Below are 24150 nucleotides of genomic sequence, written 5' to 3' on the forward strand. Positions count from 1 at the left end.
TAGGGTTAGACCTTGTGATTTATGAATGGTGACTGCGTAAGCTAGAGTTAGAGAAAATTGTTCTCTGCGTACATACATGTCTTTGAAGAGAAGGAATCGAGCTGTTGAGCGCCCTATCCTTTTTACTTCTGAAAGTTTGTCAAAGAGAATATTGACAAACTGAATGTTGTTGTCAAATGGGTATGTTTGAAAGCCAACAACCGTACCCAGTGCTCCATTAACTAGTCCTTGCTCTACGTCAAGGTTATGTTTAAGCATTACTCTACAGTTTAAGGATAATTTTAATATTTTCTCCAAACCAGCTGTGTTGGAGATAGAATTTTCTAAGATATTTAGTCTTGTTGTGGCTTGTTGACACATGGGTAGTGTCATACCATTTACGTCCAGTTTGTCTGTGGAGCAAATTTCAATTATTGGTTGCATTTCTTTTTTCAACATTGTTTCATTGAATTTGGAACAGCTTGCAAGAGTTGGCATTAAGGACACACAATTGACATTTTTATGCGCTAATTGTTCCATAACATCAGTAGCACATGAGTTATGGCATTAAAGTGCATGGATGTGCCAGGTTTTTAAGATTGCTTGTGGTTCTTGAGATAGTACACCAACTCTAATACTTTTTAAAATGTTGGTGTAGGTGATGTCTGCAGACTGTCGTATGTTTTCTGTTAATTTTCTGTATTGGAAATGTTGCCAAAGGTTGATATTTCCTATGCTGCCAACAGTTTTACGGCATAGTTTGTGTCCTAAGGTTTTAAAAATAGGTTCACCTTTCACTGGTGTCAATTGAAGAAGATCTCCGAAAACAATAATGTGTTTTCCTCCAAAGAACTCTTTGTAGTTTGTGTTAAGTACTTCTTGTAATCTAAGGTGAATTAAAGCCAACATTAGGTTGGAGACTAACCTCTCTTCATCTATTAGTAGCATTTTCATGTGTATTAACACTCTGCGTAGTTCCATTTTAGCTTCTGTAGAAAGTTTGTAATAATCTAATTTGTTTTGGTGTTCTACTGGCAGGAGTAGTAATCGGTGTAAAGTGACACCGCCTATGTTGAAGGCAGCTGAACTTGTGGGGGCAGTTACAATAGTTGACAGTTTGTTGATTGTCAATTGTTAAAGGAACTTGCTGATGACTTTGATTAAGAATGTTTTGCCTGAACCGGCTTCACCACTGACGTATAGTAGTATAGGTTTGTAATTTTGGCAGGTACATTCTTTATTTTCATGTTGTACACCATGTGCAATTTCTTTAGTTACTTCTTGAAAAATGCTACGCTGCTCATTGTTTAGTTTTGATTGTAGTATAGTTGTCTTCTGTATCTTCATACTGACACATGGTGTTTTCTACTTCTGTCATAGCTAATTCTGCCTCATTTGCTATTAGTGGCTGTCCCAGTGGTTATCTAGTATTTCTTCTTCCTTTCTCCATGGTTTAAAGAGTTGTAGCAGGGACATGTAATATAGTTCTTTATGTTGAGGAGTTTTTAATGACAATTTGATATGATTAATTAAACTTGGTTTGGTAAGTTTTACTAAGCTGCCTTCACAATTTATCACTCTGTATCTACCTTTTTTTTTCATCAGGTTTTATATTATTTTTGTATGTGAAGTTTTGGGCTATGTGGTATAGACACATGGTTTCCAAAGTGGTATTTCTGTGTGGGTAGTGTGTGTCTGGTAAATTGTTTTTCAAAATGTCTTGGCTGTTGGGATCATTTTTGGCTATTGTTTCTATGTCGTCGTCTTTTTCTAGATTTAGCAGGACCAAGACTTAGCCATACTATATTTTCAGATTTTCCATACAAAGCAGTACCGGTCAAACGATCTGCAGCTTCATAGCAGCCACATTCTCTATGGGAGAGTATTTTTACGCCCAAGCTGTACAATTTCTGAGACAGTTCTTTGTCTGATGACAGGTCATTCCAGCGGTCTGAAGCTCTGTTTTTTCAGCTTTGATTAAGTAGGCTGTAACATATCGTGCAACTGCAGTGGAATTGTCTGAAATGTACTGCACATCTATGTTTGCATTCCACAATAGGGCAATGATTGCATTGTAATCATTGATATATTTTGCTTCTTCTGTTCTTTTTATGTAATATGTATGTTTAGGTGATTTACCTTTAACACTATGGGCCTCATTACAACTCAGGCGTTAAGGGTTAACGCCACCGTTAACCCTTAACGCCTGATTCTGATTTTAACGCCTGTTAAAATCCATGGCGCTAACCTGCCATGGTTCTAATTACGCCGCCGTAATTTACGGCGGCGTAATTAGCGCCTTCCCCACTCCCATTATGCCCTATGGGGCAAAAATGGGAATGGGGAAGGGAAAATGGGAAATGGGGATTTACCGCCCCACTCACCTTGGAATGGGGCGGTAAATCCGCCATCCACCATGGTGTAAACTGAGTTTACACCATGGTGGTAAAGTTGGTGCACTTAGCACCAAGGTTGTAATGAGGCCCTATGTCTAACTGAAGACATGAAGTTGTTCACTTCACCTGTTTCTGTAACTGGTCTAGGGAAACCAAAGCACATTTGGTGTAGTATTTCCCTTTGTTTTTGTATTTGCGACAATATTTGCCACATTTGTGTCTTTGAAATTGTAGAATTTGTGCATGAAGATCACTATTTGTTGCTTCTGATGAAATTTCACAAGTGACATATTTTTCGATAAACTGTAACACAGTGGCATCACTGTCTTGACCAAATTTAGGAGCATCTTTAATCCATAAAAGCATGTGGATATGTGGTGCTCCTCTGGCTTGGTATTCTCTTCTCCAAAAGAAGTGGTGCACTTCTCCGAGGGGAGGAACAGTTGTATTACAAATAAAGTGTAGCATAGCAATGAAGCGATGATGGAAATATCTTGAAACATTAACAGGATCTAGAGAGCAAAGTTCCCCAGGTGTTAGTATATCTATGTTTGTTTTGTTTTTGTTTGATATGCGTAGGAAATCATGTAGATCTTCCCATGCATATTCCACACAACTTAATGTAACAAACCAAGTGGGTGGGCCAAGGTTTCTTATCATACAACGTACATCTCCGTGACGTCGGAACCAGTACTCTTTAGTACCACGCATGTTTGCTAAAAGGTTTGTAATGCTTGATTGTAAAACCTCATCTTTTTCTTGCACTTTTTGTAGTAATTGCGTAGCTGACATATTTTGAAAGTGGATTCCTGATTTTAATGTGTATGCAACTCCGTAACATAGAGTTGCTAGTTCACTTTCAAAGAGTAGGTGGAATATGTATTCCACATTTTGTCTAAATCTGGGATCTTCAGAATACAATCGTAACAAGCAGTATTCTGATACTGTTATCTGAATAGGTCTATCATTGTACCTTCCTCCTTTGCCAGTAGGAAAGAGTAGAGGATAAGCATGTGCTTCTATACTTTTTTCCCATATGCTGATTGTTGATCCTTTGGTTTGTTGCATTCGGTATGTTTCTAGTGCATCATCTATGGTGTCATTAGAGTGTAATGGATGAATTGTATAATGGTCTAAAATATTGGATACTGCAGCAGGATCTAGAAGTTCAAATAGACCAGTTTCGGGTGACTCTTGAATTATTTCAGTTGTTTCCCTTAAGTTTTCTTCAATATTTATTTATTTTTAGTATTCATTATTGTCTTTTAGATATTGCAAGGCTTGTCTAATTTTATGTAAGTCTACCAGTTGTTGCCAATTTTTTTTGTCTTTTGTAGGTACACCATTTACTAACACAATTAAAGATTGCTCTATTGGACGTTGCTCTCCCAGAGTGTGCACATTCTCTTTTAGATCTAATGGTAAATAAACTACTTTGCCACAAATGCCTTTGACCAATTCACAGGGCGGTAATTTTGCTGTTTTTGGTTGAAGGCGTATTATTGCTTGAAATGGGTGCACTGTTTGAACTATGAGGCTCTCATATAAATTGAGTTGTTGCAGGGGTTTTGGTAGTGGGAATAATCCCAAGTTATTTGTGATAGCACGTGAAGGAGTTTGATTGTTGTCAAGTTTTCTAGTGCAGTAACTGCAAAGTGTTAAGGGGTCAGTTATTTCGTATTTGTTTTCTGCTATAAGGTAGAGAGCTAATTGAAACCATTTGGAATCTTCATTGTCTTCTATTTTGTATGTTATGTCTATAGTTTTTGTGTTACTTTTATAAAAAGTTCTGCAGCAACATACACACACATGGTTTGGTACTTCAGCGGATGTACTTTTGAATTTTAGTATTTCTTTTTTGTATGTGTGTAGTAGAAGTTTGCCATGTGCAGAAATGTTGCTAGTCTGTTGTAAAGCTATTGCATTTTGTAAGTGGTTTTCACTTCCAAAATATTTCCTCTGGATATGATTTATTTCTTCGAGTAGGGCTTTGGCTGTACCATGTAGAAGATTGTTATTTAAATTGGCTAATGCTAAAGCAGGACTTTTAGCATAGTACAGTTTATAGACTAGATTTCTTATAGTTGAATGATGTGTTGATATCATTTTGATAAGCTGGAATCTTCTTTTACAAATAGGTCCTGAAATGCAGGCCAGTGAATGTCCTTGCAGTCCTGTGTATTTGTGCACTGGACAGGTATCCATATTTTGCAGCAGTTTTATTTTGATTTTGTATTTGCCTTTCACATATTGATTGAGGAACTGGCGTAAAGATTTGATAGATTTTTTGGCAATGTTACACATTGACGTGCATGGCCATTTTTATACTGGACGTTCTGGTTCAGTCGAATAGAGAATTGATACTGAGTTTTCTGGGGATATTTTTGTAAGCAGTATTTCTTGTTCCATTATGGTGTTATTAAGTTCTTCATAACCTCGTCCACTGCTATGAATGGCAATTGTGTTTGTTTGATTTGTTTGTATGCTTCTTCATTGAAATATGGTTCTGTGCTTGTGGTGTGACTCCATTCACCTCCACAGATATTGAAGAAGTTATTTTTGTTGACATTCCATTTATTGAGAAGCCTTTTTTTGTAATTAGTACTTAGTTTTGTTAGTGGTTTCATTCTGTTTAACACTAAAATAAATAACGTTCTTTTGAGAAGGATTTCACTGTCTATCAAAGCTTCTAAGATTAATTTCCTACGGTAGTTTTTAAGGGTTGTGCATGATTTGTCTCCTGTTTTCATAAGATTCTGAAGGACTCTGTGGCGGAACATTTTTGTTAATATACTTTTTTTGGTATGGTTACTTCCTACTATATCAAGATTTATAGGAGCAGTTTTAGCAGTAGTGGTAGCTGCATTTCTCTTAATCATTTTCTGTTTTATTTTACATTTTGATAGAGGAGGCAAAGTTTCTGTACTAGATTGTTTTGTTTTGCTAAATTACTGTATTAGCTGTTTTGTTTGAACTTTTTCTACAAACTCTGCTAGAGATGGATGCTTATTTTGGACATTTTTATTTTCATTTGCTCTATTTCTCCGTTGCTTTCTACGGACTTGCTTTCTGGTAGGCATTCTGTGTGGTCTGTTGAAACAAGAAAATAGAAGGTATGGGTTGGGCTGTTGTGCAATGTATGTGTGCTGTATGCATGAGTGTCTGTGTATGATGGTAAAGATGTATCTGGTGGTGTGTGATTGTGCATTGGGCAGCTACAATTAGTTGGGAAGGCTATTCTTCTATTTGTGTGTTACTATACTGCGGTTCAGTTGACAGTAGAAAGTGAGCTAGTGGTGAGGATAAGCACTAATAGTAAATCAAATGGTATACAATTAAAACAATTCTTTGTTTTGTAATACTAATATTCTAGGGGCTGAGTTATGTTGTTTGTGCTCTGAAAAACAGGGATTTGTGTGCCATTTTGCGTGCTAATCCCTGTTTAATAAATCACGATTTGTGGGCAGAATGGTGCACAAATTACATGAATCACCCGCACAGTGTGTTTGAGTAACACATTTTAACAACAAGAGGATACATATAACAATTAACATTATAACAGTAACAGTGGCAGCAATTTAAAATTGAGAATCAGATCAAGAAAACAGTAAGTAGAGCAATTAAACTGAAGGGGAGAAGGAGAGTAGTGCAGTAGAAGTGAGAGAGAGGGAGGGGTGGGGAAAAGGAGGAGGAGGGAAACGGATGGGGTTAAGGGTGAGAATGGGGGAAGGGGGAAGGGTAGGGAGAGGATTAAGGAGATAAGGCAAGGGGGGAGGGGGCAAGAAGGTGGGAGGGATTTCATGGTGGCGAATTGAGAAGGAGAGATTTTAGGTAAGTGCAGAATGAGGGAAAGGTAGAAATAGAGCAGAGTGAGAGAGGTAAGGAGTTCCAGTGCAGGGGGGCTAGGAGATGGAAGGATCGGAAACGGGATGTGGCACAAAGCGAAGGAGGAACAGTGAGAAGAAAGTAGTTAGGAGAGAAAAGGGAGTGGGAGGGAGTGTAGAAAGAGAGGAGAGAGGAGAGATAAGGGGGAGCAAGATTGTGGAGAGATTTAAAGACTAGGCAGAGAAACTAAGGTAGTATTGTACTTACTCTTTTTTGTGGAATGAACAGGTTTCTTTGTAGTTGGTGTTTGTAGTTCAGATGTTGCTGATTTCCAGGAGACTGTCTTCACTGCAATTGTAAAAGAAAGAAGTTAGTAATTTAGTGTATTTATAGCAGTGATGTTAATTGAGAGATTCATTGTTATGTCTTTGTAGTAGTATTCTTGTTTGATTTCTGAGCATAGTGTATGCATGCAGTTTCATTTGACTATGTGCAGCCTTTATATTTTATTTATATTATGCTAGTTCAACATGCTTTGTAAATGAGTAAAATATTAACTGTATGAAATTCACTTGGGTTTTTAAAGCTGTGTTATAGAATGATAGGAGAAAGAAGAAATAATGTTATATTTATTTTGCCATTTTTACTAGGTAAATGGCAGAAACCGTATATAAAAGCATGTAATATATGTACTTGTGAAGCTGTGGGTAATAAAAGTAGAAGGATGTGTTTTACAGGTAGTGGTGTTATTGCAGCGGGGAGCATTTCAATGAAAGTGTCTATATGTGTGAGTGTATGAAGATGCATGAAATTTTATTGGCTGTGTGTAATTGTATGATACACTACTAAGTGTTTTTCCACAATTATGTTGTTATATCTTCCATCTTCTAATATTATAATTTTTTAGATAGGTGTGTGTGTGTAAAATAAAAATTAGACAGCAGACAGCTCATTTTATATGCTATACAGGTTAAGTGGCAGTTACTCTGTTTACATGCATTTATAAGAGTTGTACATGTAATGTGCAGTAAATATGCATACCTGTAGTTTGTATTCATGCACGTGGATATGCATGCAGCTGCAAGTAGAAATCTTGGAGACTTGTAGAGTAGTTTTTGTAGTAGGTGCTTTCCAATGATATGAGACTTGTACTTAGAGTGATCAACAGTACATTTGAAGTGCTGAACTCTGATGATGGAGTTAGATGTAGAGGTCTTGGATGTGATTGGTGGATGGTTTAGTGACTGGTTAGCTTTATCCAATGAGGGAATGGCACAGAGAGGGATGTGGAAAGGGTAGAAGGGCTGCCTAAGAGTTACGCGGTCCGCAGACACTGCGGCTGTCCGCAGACAGGGCGTGCAACATCCGGGGTTTTCCAGCAAATGTAGCATGGAAAGGGGACTATAGGGATCAGCCAATCAGATGTTGAGGTTGTGGATTTGTGCTGAAAGAGACTGAGTGTAGTGAAGATGGCAGAGGTGAAGAAAGTCAGGGTGTTGGTCCTTGGAGATATGTTTTTGCATGTTTTACAACAGTATGCTCAATGCAGGCATGTGGCAAATAATTTTGATGTTAAAGGAGTGGAGGTGGTGTGGAGCACTGTGCCTGATTGCAATGTACAGGGAGTTGTACAGGTTTGTAAAGATGTGAGCAGGATGAACAGTCCCCATGTGGTAGTTTTACATTATGGAGTTTTCCATTTGGGCCATATCAGTGCCCCTACGTTGTTGGAAGATTTGGAACACTTGGTTCAAACAGTAATGTCATTTTTTCTGGATTAGTACCTAGGGCAATATGGCACAATTGTTCTGTTTTTTGTCCTCAGCAAAACATTGCTAGGTGTGCAATCAACCAAGGCATGTGTGCGTTCATGCTTAGAGCTGGTAAGTTCTTCTGTAATAATGAGAACATTGATTCCAGTAATGCTGTTAATTTTGAATAAGATTTGTATTTCCTTATCTTTTTGGGAAATGCAATTCTGTTTTGGAATGTAAGTGTTACTTTGGAGAAGGTTATGTGAATATTTTAGGAGTAAAGTAAGGAAAAAAAATACAAAATAACAGGTGTTTGTCAAGCATCTGCAAAAAAAACAAAAAAAGGCTCTTTTCAGAGCCAACCTCAAAGGGGAAATGGGGCACACTATTTAAATTTACATTCAGCATGCTCAGATTTTTGATATGTCCACGGACATGGCGGTAGTCAACGGACATCGCATATTACATACAGGGATTTTGGGGTGGAGAGGCATGCAAATGAGAAGGAGCAGAGCAACTTATTGGTCAGAAAAGTTTAGTGGGTGTGTTGTGTAAGGAGAGAGTTTGTCAGAAAGTCGTTTTCCTGAGAGAAGAACAGTTAGCTATGGCTGTGTGTTTCAGAAAACAGATTGTCTGGATTTTGGGAGACTCTTGGATACATTGGTTGGAGGTGCATGCAGAACGCTGTGGAGTAGCTGCAGATCTTGGATTCCCTCATGTGGTAGTGCGCTGGCATGGAGTGCGTGGAATGAAGTGGCTGGACTTGGCACCTCTCTGTGCTTGTTTGGTGACAGAGCTTCATCCAGACATAATCATAATTCATTGTGGAGGGAACAGTTTAGGACATGTGTCAGGAATTTCTTTGCAATTTGCGATGAAAGAAGGACTTGGGAAGGTCATGGACATGTTTCTGAATTCCCAAGTAATATTTTCTCGTATTGCGCAGAGACAAATGTGGCTGCGTTCTTCTTCATTTGGTCCACAAATGGAGAATGCAAGGCGGAATGTTAATAAGGCTGTTTGTGCCTTTCTAAGAGATGTTGGCATGTCCTCTTTCCACAATGAAAATATTATGTTTCGTAGCACATACATTTTTCGCAGAGATGGAGTTCATCTTACTTATCCTGGTGATCAGATTTTTCTGAGAAATGTACAAAATGCATTGCGACCTTTTGTGGAATTACAGCCATCCATTTTGCAGTAGGTGTTGACTATTTCAAGTTTTTGAAACACAAAAAAACACCACCAAAAGGCTCTTTTCAGAGCCACCACTTCCTCCCAGAGAAAATTGCAATGGTTTTGATAGGGCAGCAACCCAAAATTCTAGATGTCTGCGAACTGTCCGCGGAATTCTAAAAAATGTACAGGGCCCTGCTACATTTATTTACCACTTCTATTTTTAGACTGTGACAGGCGGCTCTGAAAAGAGCCTTTTTTGGGGGGATTTTTGTTGTTTTATATTTTCTTTGTTTTTTTACACACGACCCACTAGGAGAGGAGGGGAAAGGAGGATAAGGGGGGACACCAACCACGGGGATATGAAAGGGCAGGTGGAGAGAGGAAGATGTAGGGTGGGCCTTATTTAGGTAGTGGGCAGGTCTTCTCATGCTCCGAGACCGTAGTCTCGAAAGCAGGTCGAAGTCTCTCCCCCCTGCAGAGTACTGCATCACAGTACATACACAAAACTGTGACCCTCGAAAGGTAAGGGTCATCAGCATTGTGAATGGCCTGTGAGGCAGCTGGAGGGATGCGCTCACCCACAGGAGTGTCTCTTGTAGTGAGAGGAGCGGAAACGGAGGATGTAGTAGAGCTACTCAACCTACTACATTCCTCACAAGGTACAACCTTGCGAACTGCCCCACCATGGAACGACCTTAGGTGTCGCTTCATAGTTGTCGTACCAAAGCTGTACGAACTAAGCCTCGGCGACTCAGCACCATTTTGCACTGGTTGCAGGTGACATTTTATTCGCACGCACCTTGGGTACGTTACCATGAATGGTAAATAACCGCCACACCCAAGACTCACGGCAAGTGCTGGTAGTAGGGACTTCCACTACCTCATCCTCGTCATCCTCTTCATCCTCCCCCTCTACATCCTCACGCCTGTTTCCCTCTTCAGGCCCTTGGGGAGGTGGTGGTGGTGGTGGTGGAGGGGGTGGGGGTGGTGCTGAGGCAGATGTAGCACCAGGCGGAAGTACAACAGCCATGGATGCCATCTGGTTTGAAGATGCAACAGCAAAGGCAGCAAAAGCAGGTCAATCTCCAATAGTAGAAAGACAGAATGAAGATGAGCTCTGGGGTGTGGCCTTTTATAGGGGTGCAGGTGCGCGCTCCGCGGACAGCCGCGCTGTCTGCGGACAGATCGAACACCCAAAAATAGGCTCGGAAAGTTCCAAAAAGTATGTAGAAAGTCAGGGTCATTGTCTGGGACATGTTCTATGGTGAATCTTTAATTATAAAATGCTGTGGTTTGCCTGAAAAGGTACTTCTAAAATGTTCGGGTACCCGGACAGTGTCCGCAATTCAGGACACATGCTCAGCGTGGGTGCGGTCACATGGTGGCGTCGCGAACATGTCCGCGAAGGGAACGGGTGTCCGTAGGACACCAAATGCACGGGAATGGTCGTGCGCATGCGTGCGCGTGTTCTACGGACAGTGTTTGGGTCCTGAACCAATTAAAAGTGCGACACAAGTGAGACGAACAGTTACGGACAAGCGCGATGTTCGTAGAACTTATGAGTGCAGTGCGCATGTGCGTAGATGTTCTTCAGGCAGTACGGACAGGTATAGTGTCCTCAGGACACCCCCATTTTGTTAAATTGCAGACATCCCGGACACTGCGTGTGTTCTTAGAACAGTTTCAACTTGCCTGCGGACAGTACGGACAGGTATAGTGTCCTTAGGACAAACCCATTTTGTTTATTTATGGACATCCCGGGCACTGCGCATGTTCTTAGAACAGTTTCAACTTGACTGCGGACAGTACGGACAGGCATAGTGTCCTTAGGACACCCCCATTTTGTTAATTTAAGGACATCCCGGACACCGCGCATGTTCTTAGAACAGTTTCAACTTGCCTGCGGACATTACGGACAGGCATAGTGTGCTTAGGACACCCCCATTTTGTTTATTTATGGACATCCCAGACACCGCATGTGTTCTTAGAACAGTTTCAACTTGACTGCGGACATTACGGGACAGGCATAGTGTCCTTAGGACATCCCCATTTTGTTCATTTACGGACATCCCGGACACCGCACGTGTTCTTAAAACAGTTTCAACTTGACTGCGGACAGTACGGACAGGCATAGTGTCCTTAGGACACCCCCATTTTGTTTATTTACGGACATCCCGGACACTGCGCGTGTTCTTAGAACAGTTTCAACTTGCCTGCGGACAGTACGGACAGGTATAGTGTCCTTAGGACACCACCTTTTTGTTTAATTGCGGACATCCCGGACACCGCGTGATGTCATCTTTGATGTCCTGGGTGTTAGTCTTAGCAGTGCACATTGGTGGCGCGAGTTTGGTTGCTTAGCTGACCATAACTGGCGAATTTCAGGGGTTTTTCGGTTTTACTTGGGACCATAACGTCCCTTTAACAAAGTTTTTTTACTGAATTTCATAGGTTTTTAGTAGCGCAACTTAACCATAACGCCCCTTTAACAAAGATTTTTTACTGAATATATATAGATATATATATTCAATGAAAAAACATTGTTAAAGGGACGTTATGGTTACAAGTAAAACCGAAAAACCTCAGAAATTTGCAAGTTATGGTAAGCTAATCAACCATAACTCGCGCCACCACCGTACACTGATAAGATTAACACCCAGGACATCAAAGATGACATCACAAATGTCATTGATGACATCACTGATGACATCGCATGTGAAATTAATATTTATGAAAAGTCCTTACAAGGGGTTGTGTTTATGATGTTGGTAACAAAATGTCAGGGGTGATCGGGAGACCTATCATGAACTACTTAATTGATTAAAGAATGTACTCATCTAAACAACATTGTATTTGAGTGTTGTTAATACAGGATCCTAATCATATATAAACATAGTCAATGGCTGAAGTATGCATCATAGAAGAACAATATGTATAATCTTGTAATTTTGGAAAGTACAATAATGAATGCTACCTTATGCGAGTTTTGAGTAATGTTAAACATGTAATAACTAGCTAACAATTCAAGACTTACTATACTTTTGCTAGTACAAACAATACATACGAAGAACCACAATGCATACAAATCAAAGGCACATACAGGGAAACTAAAGTAAGGAAGAAAGACACAGCATCATCAGAAAATGTTAATAACACTAAAGTTTATCTTCATGTATACAAATGAAATGTGTGTTTGAGACCTGCTTATTTCCATATGTGCACCATCAGCTGAGAATAAACCATATGGATCGTACTTTAAGAACATATGACAAGGTTAGCGTTTAGATACAAAACCACCTGTCCTAGATATGTCAGTGAACAAAAACAAGTGGTCCAGATATGTGATTGTCATCAGTGATGTCATCAATGACATTTGTGACGGTGGTGACGCGAGTTATGGTTGCTTACCTTACCATAACTCGTGAATTTCTGAGGTTTTTCGGTTTTACTTGTAAACATAATACCCCTTTAACAAAGTTTTTTCACTGAATTTCATGGGTTTTTACCAGTGCATGCTATTTTCCTACAACTTACTAATATCTTACTTACCCCAATATAGCAACACTTCTGTCCAATTTACAATGTTTCACCTTAAAACTCTAGTGTCATTTTTAACTCTTCTATACACTTTTTGCAGCTTTCTCCACTGTTTTTGCATCTGTCGACTTCCGCAAACGTGTGATATCATCACAGACCTTCTGGACAGTGCCACATGACCATGCGCTCGCACGCATCATGATGACGTGTCTGCGAAGGCGTCCGCACTTCCGAACCTGTCCATGCTTGGAATACTGTTTGGAACTGCATTTTTTGACTGATCTAGGAACTTTCTAGGAATTTTCTAGGAAAATGTACCCTCACACAGCTCCTACACCTATACTTACTCATTATCCATTAACATTCTAGTGCAAAGCACATACTTGGAAGAATATTAGTAAAACTGCTATTTCTCTAAAAAAAATGGCATCAGATATTGCCCTCCCTCCTCCCCAAGAGCCACCACCACCACCAGCTGGAGGACCTACACAACAGAAAAAGCACAGTACTTCCAAAGACAATAAAGAGGACCAAGAAGATGAGGTAGAGGACGTGCCTACCTCTAGCACCCAGAGAGAATCACGAGTGTAGCAGTTCTTTACCACTGTTGGGAGTGTACCAAAGGCTTGAGATACCAAAGTGAAATGCACAAAGCGGGAACCAGGGGTGCTAAAAAATCTTCTTCCTACAGCGGGACGCTTGGCCGTCCCGCTGTAGGAAGGACAATCCTTTTCCAAGATTGCCACCATGGAAAGAGAAGGCGGTGGTCCGTACAGAGCCCCTTTTCCCTTTCCATGGCAGCCTGCAGAACCCTTTGACCATATTACCACAAGCACATTATTTTCCCTTTCAAACCTATCCTACTTTCAAATAACTTTACCATGTAGCCGGTCCCAGTTGGACATGGCCACTTTAACACCATTTTACGTCCCTCGCAGTCATGGCCAGTATTTTCTGTCCGTAACAGGGGATAACAGCCCGGCAGCCCAAGTTATCGGCCCAAGCGAAGTGTGTCTGTGTGCGCACTGATGTCAGTGGGCTTTAGCGTGTTATAAATAAATAAATAACGAGGACTTCGGACCATTATCTTCCATTGCAGCCCCTGCAATGGGGGATAAAGGCCATTAACACCCCTGGTTCCCAAAGCGGGAAGCCGGGGTGCTAAAAATAGATTTCTCTTCCTACAGTAGGAAGGAAGGATTGTCCTTTCTGCAGCCGGACGCCTCTGGCATCCCGCTGTAGGAAGTACAATTCTTTTCCAAGATGGCCACCATGGAAAGAGAAGGCGGCGCTCTGTACAGAGCCCCTCTTCCCTTTCTATGGCAGCCTGCAGAACCCTATGACCATATTACCACAAGCACATTTTATTTCCCTTTCAAACCTATCCTACTTTCGAATAACTTTACCACACAGCCTGTCCCAAATGGACATGGCCACTTTAACACCATTTTACGTCCCTCGCGGTCATGGCCAGTAGCCAGATTGTCCGCATCATGACCTTATGCCATGACCCAGACAATTTGGCTACTGCCCAGGGCGACAGTCTATACCTCAGTCACCAAACGTATATGACTATTTTTTGTACCTACATTATGACACTTGTCAAAATATAAAACACAGGCACATTTGCAAAACCATGCTTTAATGTCCTTGCCAATGATCCTCACTAGTTTGCTTGAAATCCGCCCACGTTTTATTTTTTCCAAAGTGTCAAAATGTATGTACATACAATAGTCATATAACCTAGCCCCCACTTGACAAAATCCATTCAGTCTTTACACAAACATTGAAGGTTTGGGTCTATAATCTTTCTCAAAACCTTTGTCCACATTCGTCAAATAGCAACAAAGTTATAAGCCATCTAAAAATGTTGAGACCCCCTATAATTTCGCCCCCTCTTGAGAAAATCCCACAATACTTTAGAAAACCATTCATATCTAGATCGTTTTGCCAAATGTTGTGCAGATTCGTCAAATGACACCCCATTTATATGCCTTTACAATATTTTGGGACCCCCTACTAATTTTGCCCCCTCTTGACAGAATCCCACAATACTTTGTGAACCCATTCAGGATTAGGTCTAGAATAAAATTGCAAAATGACATGCATTTTCATTGAGTGGGCCATCCAAAAACTGCTTTTCCCCAATCTTGTAATTCAGAAATAGGTACAGATGTCCTGGGACATCTGAAGTGTCCGTGGACACCACCGAACTGCCCCAGAACATCTGGAGTGTTCGCGGACTGTTGGGGGTGAATCAACCCATTTTTTGGCTTCTTATGCCCATACCCCATCCCATCCTCACCCCACCACCTCCCCAGAGATTGTTTGTTGATTTTGACAAGTGCAATGTTGCTTTTTTAAAAATGTTTTTGGCGCACTGTCCGCGGACCCCAAAAAATGTCAGCGAATCCAACATGGCGGGCGTTTCGCTGAAACTGACGCATTTCACGTTTTCCAACCACCCAATCAGCAGCTGCATCCTGATGTCCACGGACCACGCAAAAGTCTGCACATTTTTCTGGGCCAATCAGAGGGCAGTCCACGGACCGAACAGGGAAGTGAGTCCGCAGACCGGACATAGATATCACTAATTATTTTGCCTTACATTTTGGTCATTTAAAAACAAAATACTGGATTGATTTACACCAAATAATAAAAGCACACTTATAGGACCAAGCCGCTGCTCCTGCTGCAAATTTGGTGAAAATCCGTCCAGCGGTTTGGGCTGTAGGCGTGAGCAAAGTCTTTTCCCATTATGTCTATGGGAAAAAAAGAAATTTTGGGACCCCCTATAACTTTGCCCCGCCTTGACCAAACCTCACCAAACTCTGCAAGGACATTCACAGTGGGCAATATACCTGGTTTGGTGAGGAATCGTCCAGGGGGAGCAAAGTTAAGACACCCAAAAAGTGCTCTTCCTATGGGTTTAGCAACTTAACCATAACTACATGGCTGCTACCACAGCCCATGTAATATATATTTCTGAGGCTTGTGGAATCTGCTTAGATCACATGCTGTGCATAGGCCGACATCTAGTGGAAGCTGCGGAGTATTACAGTTTGTTTTTTTCGAAGCTCGAAAATGGGCGTCGACACAGGGCGTGCCAGTAATACTATCCCTAGTGTGACGTCCACTGTACCCATGATCCCTCACGCGTGTAGGACCCTTAGATTTTTTTCCCACCATACTGGTCGGAAGCATTGCACGGAGTTCCCTGGCTTTCAGCCATTTTGCAAAAAATCTATATTCATTTCCCCAATCTTTCACTCCCACGTCGAGACATCAAAGATCGACGCCGGTCCGAAGAACAAACAACCGTCGAGAGCTGCACGACGGATTTTGGGCCTAGGAAGGCCGCTGGCCTCGGCCCAGGCCTTGGAAGGCCTCTGGCCTCGGCCCCCGCAAGTAGGGAGAGTGGGGGTGGAAACATACTCTACACTCTTATTATTATTATTTCCTACACACGCCAGCCCGCTGCCATAGGTGCATATGGAGGGCATGCCATTCAAATTTTGCCCCAAGTGCAACCGCAAGTATCCTTGGGTTGACAAACATGCCACCTGTAACCTCTGCTTACCAAGGGATCACCCCGAGGCGAACTGCAGAGCGTGTAGCCTGTTCAAGGCGAAAACACTAAAGGACCGCTCGATCAAACGTTGGGCCCACCACGCCAGGCAACTCGAGGCCATGGAAGCGACAGTGCCCTCAGTGATGGCAGCGACGCCGTACTTTCAGACGGCGCGGGCACAGAGGTGTCGAAAGATGCCCAAGCGCAAGTCCCGACCTCGGTAGATTGTCCGGCAGGGCAGTTATGGGGAACACACCCGGCGACACGAGCGCTACCCACACCATTACTACACATAAACACTCTATGTCCAACCGAAACTCGACACGCGTGTCGAGTTCTCGGAAAGAGACACAAAGAGAGCGGTCCACCGAATCGGTGTCCTCTGGGCATTCCAGGTCGAGATCCCCGCATGACACAAGGCAACCATCCACAGTTGCCAAGAGTGCCTCGCTTCCCCAAGTCACGGAGGTACGTTCGTCAGAAGACGAGTCCAACCTCCACCCCAGGCCGCACACCAGGAGTCGGCTCCGGCAGCCCGCACGGCGCCTGCCTCCGAGTCCCGACGTGCACACTCCTCAGAGAGAGAGAGTACCCCCGAATCTCGACGCCAAGCATAGAAAAGCTCAGAGAAGGTGAAAACATCAGGGAAACACTCTTCATCTCAAGGGGATGGGGGTAAACAGTAGAAAAAGTCTTCTCAACCTACTTCTGCACCACAGACACATAGGGAAAAACAGAAGTCTTCAGATAAACAAAAGTCCAAGACCCCTGTTTCTGCCCCTAAGTCCAAAACCATTATAGAAAGAGAATGGAGCAGTGAAGACATAGACAGGGTTATGAGGAGAATGTCTTCCCTGGCTGATTTCTACTCTAAAAACCCAGAACATTTCCTCAGCTATACCCCAGACAACGCTACTCCTTCAGGATCCAGGGACCCTCAGCCCCCTAGTAAGAAACCTTGGTTTGAGACTCCAACTCAGGGCCTAGTTTCAGACCCTTTCTACATACAACCCTACCAACAGTATGGTGAAGATCCTCAACAGTATGATGAGGATCCAGATTTAATAATGTTGGACGACCAAACAGGGTTGGATTATTATGGAGCTGACGAGGGCCAGGATGGGGAGGAGGAAGACGTTGCAGAGGTCTACAGGATAGACTCTCCTGTTCGTAAAGAACCTCAGGTTACCGACTCTCCAGTAGATAACCAGCCCCTCCTAAATGAGGTCTTGTCTAGAGCTGCAGAGCACTTCCACATAGACACTCAGGGGGCGCAGGAAGAGAGGGACTTTGCAGAAGAACTAGTAGGAGAAAAAAGACCCATTGCTCAAGCCATCCCAATTCTCAAGTCCATCCAACGGAGAATTGACCCTTCCCTTCTCACTCCTAATCTCACCAGGGCCGTAAACCCCAGAATCGAGAAATTGTTCAGGGCCTCCCAGTCAGACCCACTTTACATAAGGTGTCAACTGAAGCCCGACTCCTTGGTAATTACAAACACCAGAAAAAGAGAGGGGACTCCTCTATCATCATCTGAGACCCCCCAGACAAGGAGACCAAGAGAATTTACGGGTTGGGAAGGAAGGTAGCCTCCACTTCCACATACCAAGCAAGGATTACCAACACCACCACTCTGCTGTCAAGTTACAATTGCCACCAGTGGGAGCAGGTAGCTGCCCTCATTGACTCAGCACCGGAACCACTAAAGGGTCAGTTGGCCCAGATCGCGGCGGAGGGAAGAGCCGTGTCCGGTTGCATCTTTAAGGCAACCTTTGACGCCGCAGATAACGCTGGCCGGCTCAAAGCAGAGAGCACTGTCATTAAGATGCATTGCTTGGTTAAGACAGTCAGAGTTTAAACCCGAGACCCAGGCATCCCTAATTGACATGCCGGTGGAACCTACTCTTCTGTTTGGCAAAGCGGTAGAGGACGCATTAAAAACTGCCAAAGACGAGTATGATACTCTGAAGTCCCTGGGACAATTGACAAATAAGCCCCCTAATCAAAGAGGGAATAGTAATTTTCATCACCCAAGCGGCCAAAATTCCCAAAGGGGCTTCAATTATACACAGGGACAGGGTACATCATGGGGTAACAACCAGCAGACTACCCAGAGTTACGGCAGAGGAGACAAAAGGAGCCGTGGTAGAGGTAGAGGCAGCCCCAGCAGAGGCGGTACGCCTCCCGCAAAGCAGTGATGTACCGCTCAGGGTCCCTTCTCACGCATCCCCAGTAGGGGGGCGCATTTCCAACTTCGCCCAAGCATGGGAAGGGATCACATCGAACAGATGGGTGCTGTCCACAGTGTCCGCAGGATACTGCATCGAACTGCTCGAGCGCCCCCGAAACCACCCTCCACTACAAAAAATACATTCCATGGACCACCAAAAGATCCTCCTCGAGGAGATCGTCAATCTTCTAGCAAAGGATGCGATAGAACTCGTCCCGGGCAACCAGGTAAACAAGGGTATTTATTCAACTTACTTCCTTGTGCCAAAAAAAGATTTGACAGTGCGCCCAGTATTAGACTTACGCCCTACAAACAAGTATGTCAAGCCCCAAAAATTTGCATGACTACTCTCCAAGAGGTAATCCCCCTTCCTAAAAATGGGGGATTACATGGCAACATTGGACATGAAAGATGCCTATTTTCATATTTCCATGTTCCCAGCGCACAGAAGATTCTTGCGCTTCAAGGTGGACAGTCAGCACTACCAGTTGAAGGTGCTGCCCTTCGGTATAGCCTCGGCTCCAAGGGTATTCACCAAGGTACTGGCGGTGACGACGACACACCTACGCAGGGAGGCAATCCCAGTGTACCCTTACCTGGACGACTGGCTCATCACGGGGTAGACCCCAGTAATTTGCAGGTCAAACATTCAAAGAACGATCAACCTCCTCTTCCAATTGGGTTTCTCTATCATTGAGAAAAAATCAAGCCTGGTGCCAAGCACCTCCAAACAGCTCTTAGGAGCTGTCTTAAACACTCAAGAGGGGTTGGCCTTTCCATCAGAGGAAAGAATTCAGAATCCACTACTGCAAATTCCTATATATCAGCCCGGTCGCCAGATAAGGGTGCGCAAAGCGATGCGTTTGCTAGGCATGATGGCGTCATGTATTTACCTGGTCCCCCACGCGCGCCTGCGACCCATGCAGGAATGGTTGGCGAAACAGTTGTCTCAGGCAAGTGGTCAGTTGTACGATCTAGTGGTCGTTTCGCCAACACTTGTACTAAGTCTTCACTGATGGATAAGAGAGAACTTGTCAAGGGGGAAACCCTTTTACGATCCGGAGGTACAAGCTGTAGTACTACAGACGCGTCCCTGTCAGGGTGGGGAGCACACCACCTCCACCACACAGCTCAGGGTCTCTGGTCTCACTCAGTGGCCAAGAATCATATCACTCTGCTAGAGCTTCTGGCAGTCTTCAGAGCGCTTTGAGCGTTCGAACCCCACCTGTTGAACCTGTCAGTACAGATCCTAACAGACAGTACGACAGCGATGTTTTACATAAACAAACAGGGAGGGACTCGTTCGCCAAATCTGTCCAGACTTGCCCAGAAAATCTGGACATGGGCACTCAGACGGAACATTTACCTGTCATCTCAACATGTTCCAGGGGATCTCAATTCACTAGCAGACGCATTAAGCAGAGATCCCCTCCCAGAAGAACACGAATGGTGTCTACACAGAGAAGTCATAGAAGACATCTTCTCACAGTGGGGTTTCCCCACTACAGACCTATTCGCCACAAGCGAAAACAGGCAATGCCCAGGATTCACATCCAGGTTCCCTCAGCCAGACTCCAAGGGGAACGCCCTGTGGATGAACTGGTCAGGGATGTTTGCCTATGCTTTTCCACCAACCCCTCTCATGAGGAAGGTGGTCAACAAGATGCACAGGGAATCGATGACGCTCATCCTAGTTGCTCCCATGTGGGCGAGGCAACTGTGGTTCCCACACTTACTCAGACTAGCGGTGTGCGAACCCATCAGACACCCATGCTGGCACAACCTACTGTCCCAGCACCAAGGTCAAACAGTGCATCCTCAACCCAGATCAATGAACTTGGCAGCATGGCTCCTGAAGTCATAGAGTTTGGACATCTCAACTTACCACAGAGATGTATGGACAACCTAAAAGAATCTAGGAAACCTTACACGAGGCACTGTTACTTTGATAAATGGAAAAGATTTGTTATCTGGTGCCAGAATAAGCAAATCAACCTGGTTGATTGCACTCCTTCCAAGATTGTCACATACATGCTCCACCTGCTGGACTCAGGGTTGGTATTTAACTCACTCAAGGTACATCTGGCAGCGCTGTCAGCCTACACCACCTCCCATAACAAGGTTTTGTGGTGGAAAGTACCCGTGGTTAAAGCCTTCATGGAAGGGGTAAAGGGACTCCACCCTCCAATTTCAAACCCACCAGCAGGATGGGACCTTAATGTGGTGCTTGCTAAGCTCATGGGCCCACCCTTTGAACCCATGCATAAAGCCAGTCTGAAACACCTGACCTATAAAACTGCCTTCTTAGTAGCCATTACATCCATAAGAAGGATCAGTGAAATTCAGGCTCTGTCAGTGCAGGATCCTTTATTTACTGTTCATAAGGATAAATTGGTTCTACGAACACACCCTAGATTTTCACCTAAGTTCATTTCTAAATTCCACGTTAACCAGTCCATTGAGCTTCCGGCCCTCTTCCAAGAACCCAAAAGCTCTGCTGAGGTGAAACTACACACTCTAGATGTTCAAAGAGCAGTCCTCTACTATGTAGACAAGACCAGGCCGCTAAGGAAAACAGACCAACTGTTTGTCTCCGTAGCTACAGGCAGAGAGGGAGATCGCGTCTCTAAAGGTGCAATCTTGAAGTGGATAGTCAATTGTATCCAGCTATATTACTCCCTTTCTGAAAGAACTCTGCCTTGTACGCCAAGAGCCCACTCTACTAGAGGCACTGGGGCCACTCTGGCTTTCATTGCAAATGTACCCCTTGACACCATTTGCAAAGCAGCTCCATGGAGCTCTATTCACACTTTTACTCAGCACTACTGCAATAACAATCATTCCAAGACAGATACTCAAGTGGGACAAGCGGTTCTAAGACATTTATTTGCTCATGACCCTTCTCACATCCCACCTCCTTCTTCTAACACTGCTCGGTAATCTATGCACAGCATGTGATCTAAGCAGATTCCACAAGCCTCAGAAGGGATACATTACTCACCGTAATCGTATTTCTGATGCTTGTATCTGCTTAGATTCACATGTGCCCGCCCTTCCTCCCCTCTGAGAGAAGGCGCATGGATGCTTGTAGTCTTATCTTTCAATCTATCTGCTTGGATAATCTGTACTCACGCTACTCCTCCTGCTACCTCATGTCAGAAAAAATACAATCTGAGGGTCCTACACGCGTGAGGGATCATGGGTACAGTGGACGTCACACTAGGGATAGTATTACTGGCACGCCCTGTGTCGACTCCCATTTTCGAGTTTCAAAAAGCAAACTGTAATACTCCGCAGCTTCCACTAGATGTCGGCCTATGCACAGCATGTGAATCTAAGCAGATACAAGCATCAGAAATACGATTACGGTGAGTAATGTATGCCATATACTTGTATATAAATATATATATGCCACTTGACTTGGCTAAATACATAGTTTGTTGCGGCTTCAAAGAGAGACTAGACCAGCAAACACAAATAATGATATTGTGTGTTGTAAGAATCTATCATTAGGTACATAGATCCTTAGGCATTTGGATTTAGCTGTCAAAGAATTATCTTTTGGGGCAGATTTTTGCTCATCCACCAATTTTTCTATATCCAGTATGGACAAAATGGATCATGATCAGTGACATAATCCTGAACCATTAAAGTTAAACTATCTTGATTGTGTGGAAGAGTTTTCTTTTGTATAATCCCATCTGGTGCAGGCATTTATGATATCTGATCAAAGTTGAATTTGTTTGGTTGGGGTAAGATAAAGCCTGTATCTACAGTGTTAAAGATTCTAATGGGGCGTCACACACCAAACCAGGACTCTTGATACTGACCTAAGCTGCAGTGCACAATTAAAACACTTTTACTTTATTTACAAAGAATTCAGATTGAGATGGCACCCAACCCATCTCACACACCCCTTTTACAAAGACCCTGAGCCACAATGGACCAATACCAGACTGGTGGGTGGTAATACAATATTTATTTATATTAAAATCCAAATGAAATCACACACATTTAATATTGGGCAGCAATCACCAGTGGGGTGATACTTACACAGTAAATTGATTGAATGCACTTAGTTAGACCTTTTCATATAAGATAAACACTACACAATTGAAAGGAAGCAAATTAACTTTTGAGTGGATTTTTTAAAATGGTATCAGAGTTAATCATTCCCCCTGCAACACTCCCTCAAAACCCTATTAATCAAACTTTGCATGGTTGGGTAGATGTAGCAAGGAGTCAGGTACACTATGCATGGTGTGAGGTCACAAGTTCATTTCATATTGTTTTATGGCACAGTGGCATTGGAATTATATACGAAAGTCAATCACAGCAAGTGTTTTGACCTTGTGTGTTTAATTCACATGTTCATAACAAATATGGGGATAGAGTATCCAGGAACATTCAAAAATGGAATACAACGGAACAATACAAATAGGTACAATCCAGTCAGGTGGACTGGATTTAGATAGGTAAACAACATGTTCTGCTTTCATTCAACGACATATTGTGTTTTGCAAATACAGTGGGAACATAGAAACCAATTTCAATGAACAACAAAAAACATATAAGAGTCTGTGGGATCAACACTGAAAAAATGATGGAATCGTCAACACTATGGTGTTTCGCCCAGGAGCTAGCTGTTGAGTGAAGCTTGTGTGTGCAGGCCTTCATCAGGACGTTTGGTAGATGGTAAATACAAGTCCCGTGTTCTCTATCTATAAGTAGTAATGGGAGATGTGTTGAACAGAAGTGGTGTGACCTCGGGAATACTTAGTACATAATTCAGAAAGCTCAAATAGATGCTTTAAAAAATAAAGAAAGGGATGCTACGCTAGATTAGCGTGGCGTGTATCTTACCGTAGAATGTCCAGTACTATGGTAAGTCTGAGGATCCGCTTATTTTGTGAATCAAAACAGGCATGTGAGTCACCAAAATGGAAAATAGCCGTTGAAGGGGAATAACTTTCTAGAATGACACAAAAAACATAAAGGTTTTTTGAAAAAAACCTGGTCTAGATGGCTTGGGTGAGAGTGACTAATGCGAAAAGTGGGAAGAATCTTACCTCAAGTTGGCATTAGGATTCATGAGTCTTTGGTGGGTCTCTCATCCCTGAAAAGGCGAAAATGGCAGCTGTTCCAAGTGTGAGCCGCTTACTTTCAAAAGCAGTGTGGTAAAAATGGGTTACAAACCATGTCTAGACGACTGGTTCAAAGACTAGTGCTGGCAACCCCCCAACAAGGGAACTGGGGTGGGACTCAAGGTGGTGCCTACTCGAAAAACCCCACTAGACATCTGTGGTGCAGTTGAAAGTCCGCATAAGTGAACTTCTAACATAATGACGTGAAATACACTCTGTTGTGCCCATTTGGACATAGGCAAAGTGCATCAACGAGCCTAAAGTCTATCTAAGAAGAAAACACACGTACTTGGAGCGAAGCACGAGTGCTGCTGTTCGCCCGGGTCCGCACTGAATGCCGTGGAGAAGCCGTTGTCATGGGAGCCGCTGTGTAAAAAGCAGCGTGCAGGCCTGACTGGCTCGGTCACGGCACGCCCAAAGGGGCGTGCCATCGTCCCGCGAACCAATGGTGCTCTGCTATGTCTTTGTTTGGGGGCGTGTGCTCGGCATGTCCTACCAAGGACACCACAGGAGGCAAATGCCACCAAAATAGCAT

The sequence above is a fragment of the Ambystoma mexicanum genome, chromosome 2q (genome assembly GCF_040938575.1).
Source record: "Ambystoma mexicanum isolate Mex_15411 chromosome 2q, UKY_AmexF1_1, whole genome shotgun sequence".
Lineage (NCBI taxonomy): Eukaryota > Metazoa > Chordata > Amphibia > Caudata > Ambystomatidae > Ambystoma > Ambystoma mexicanum.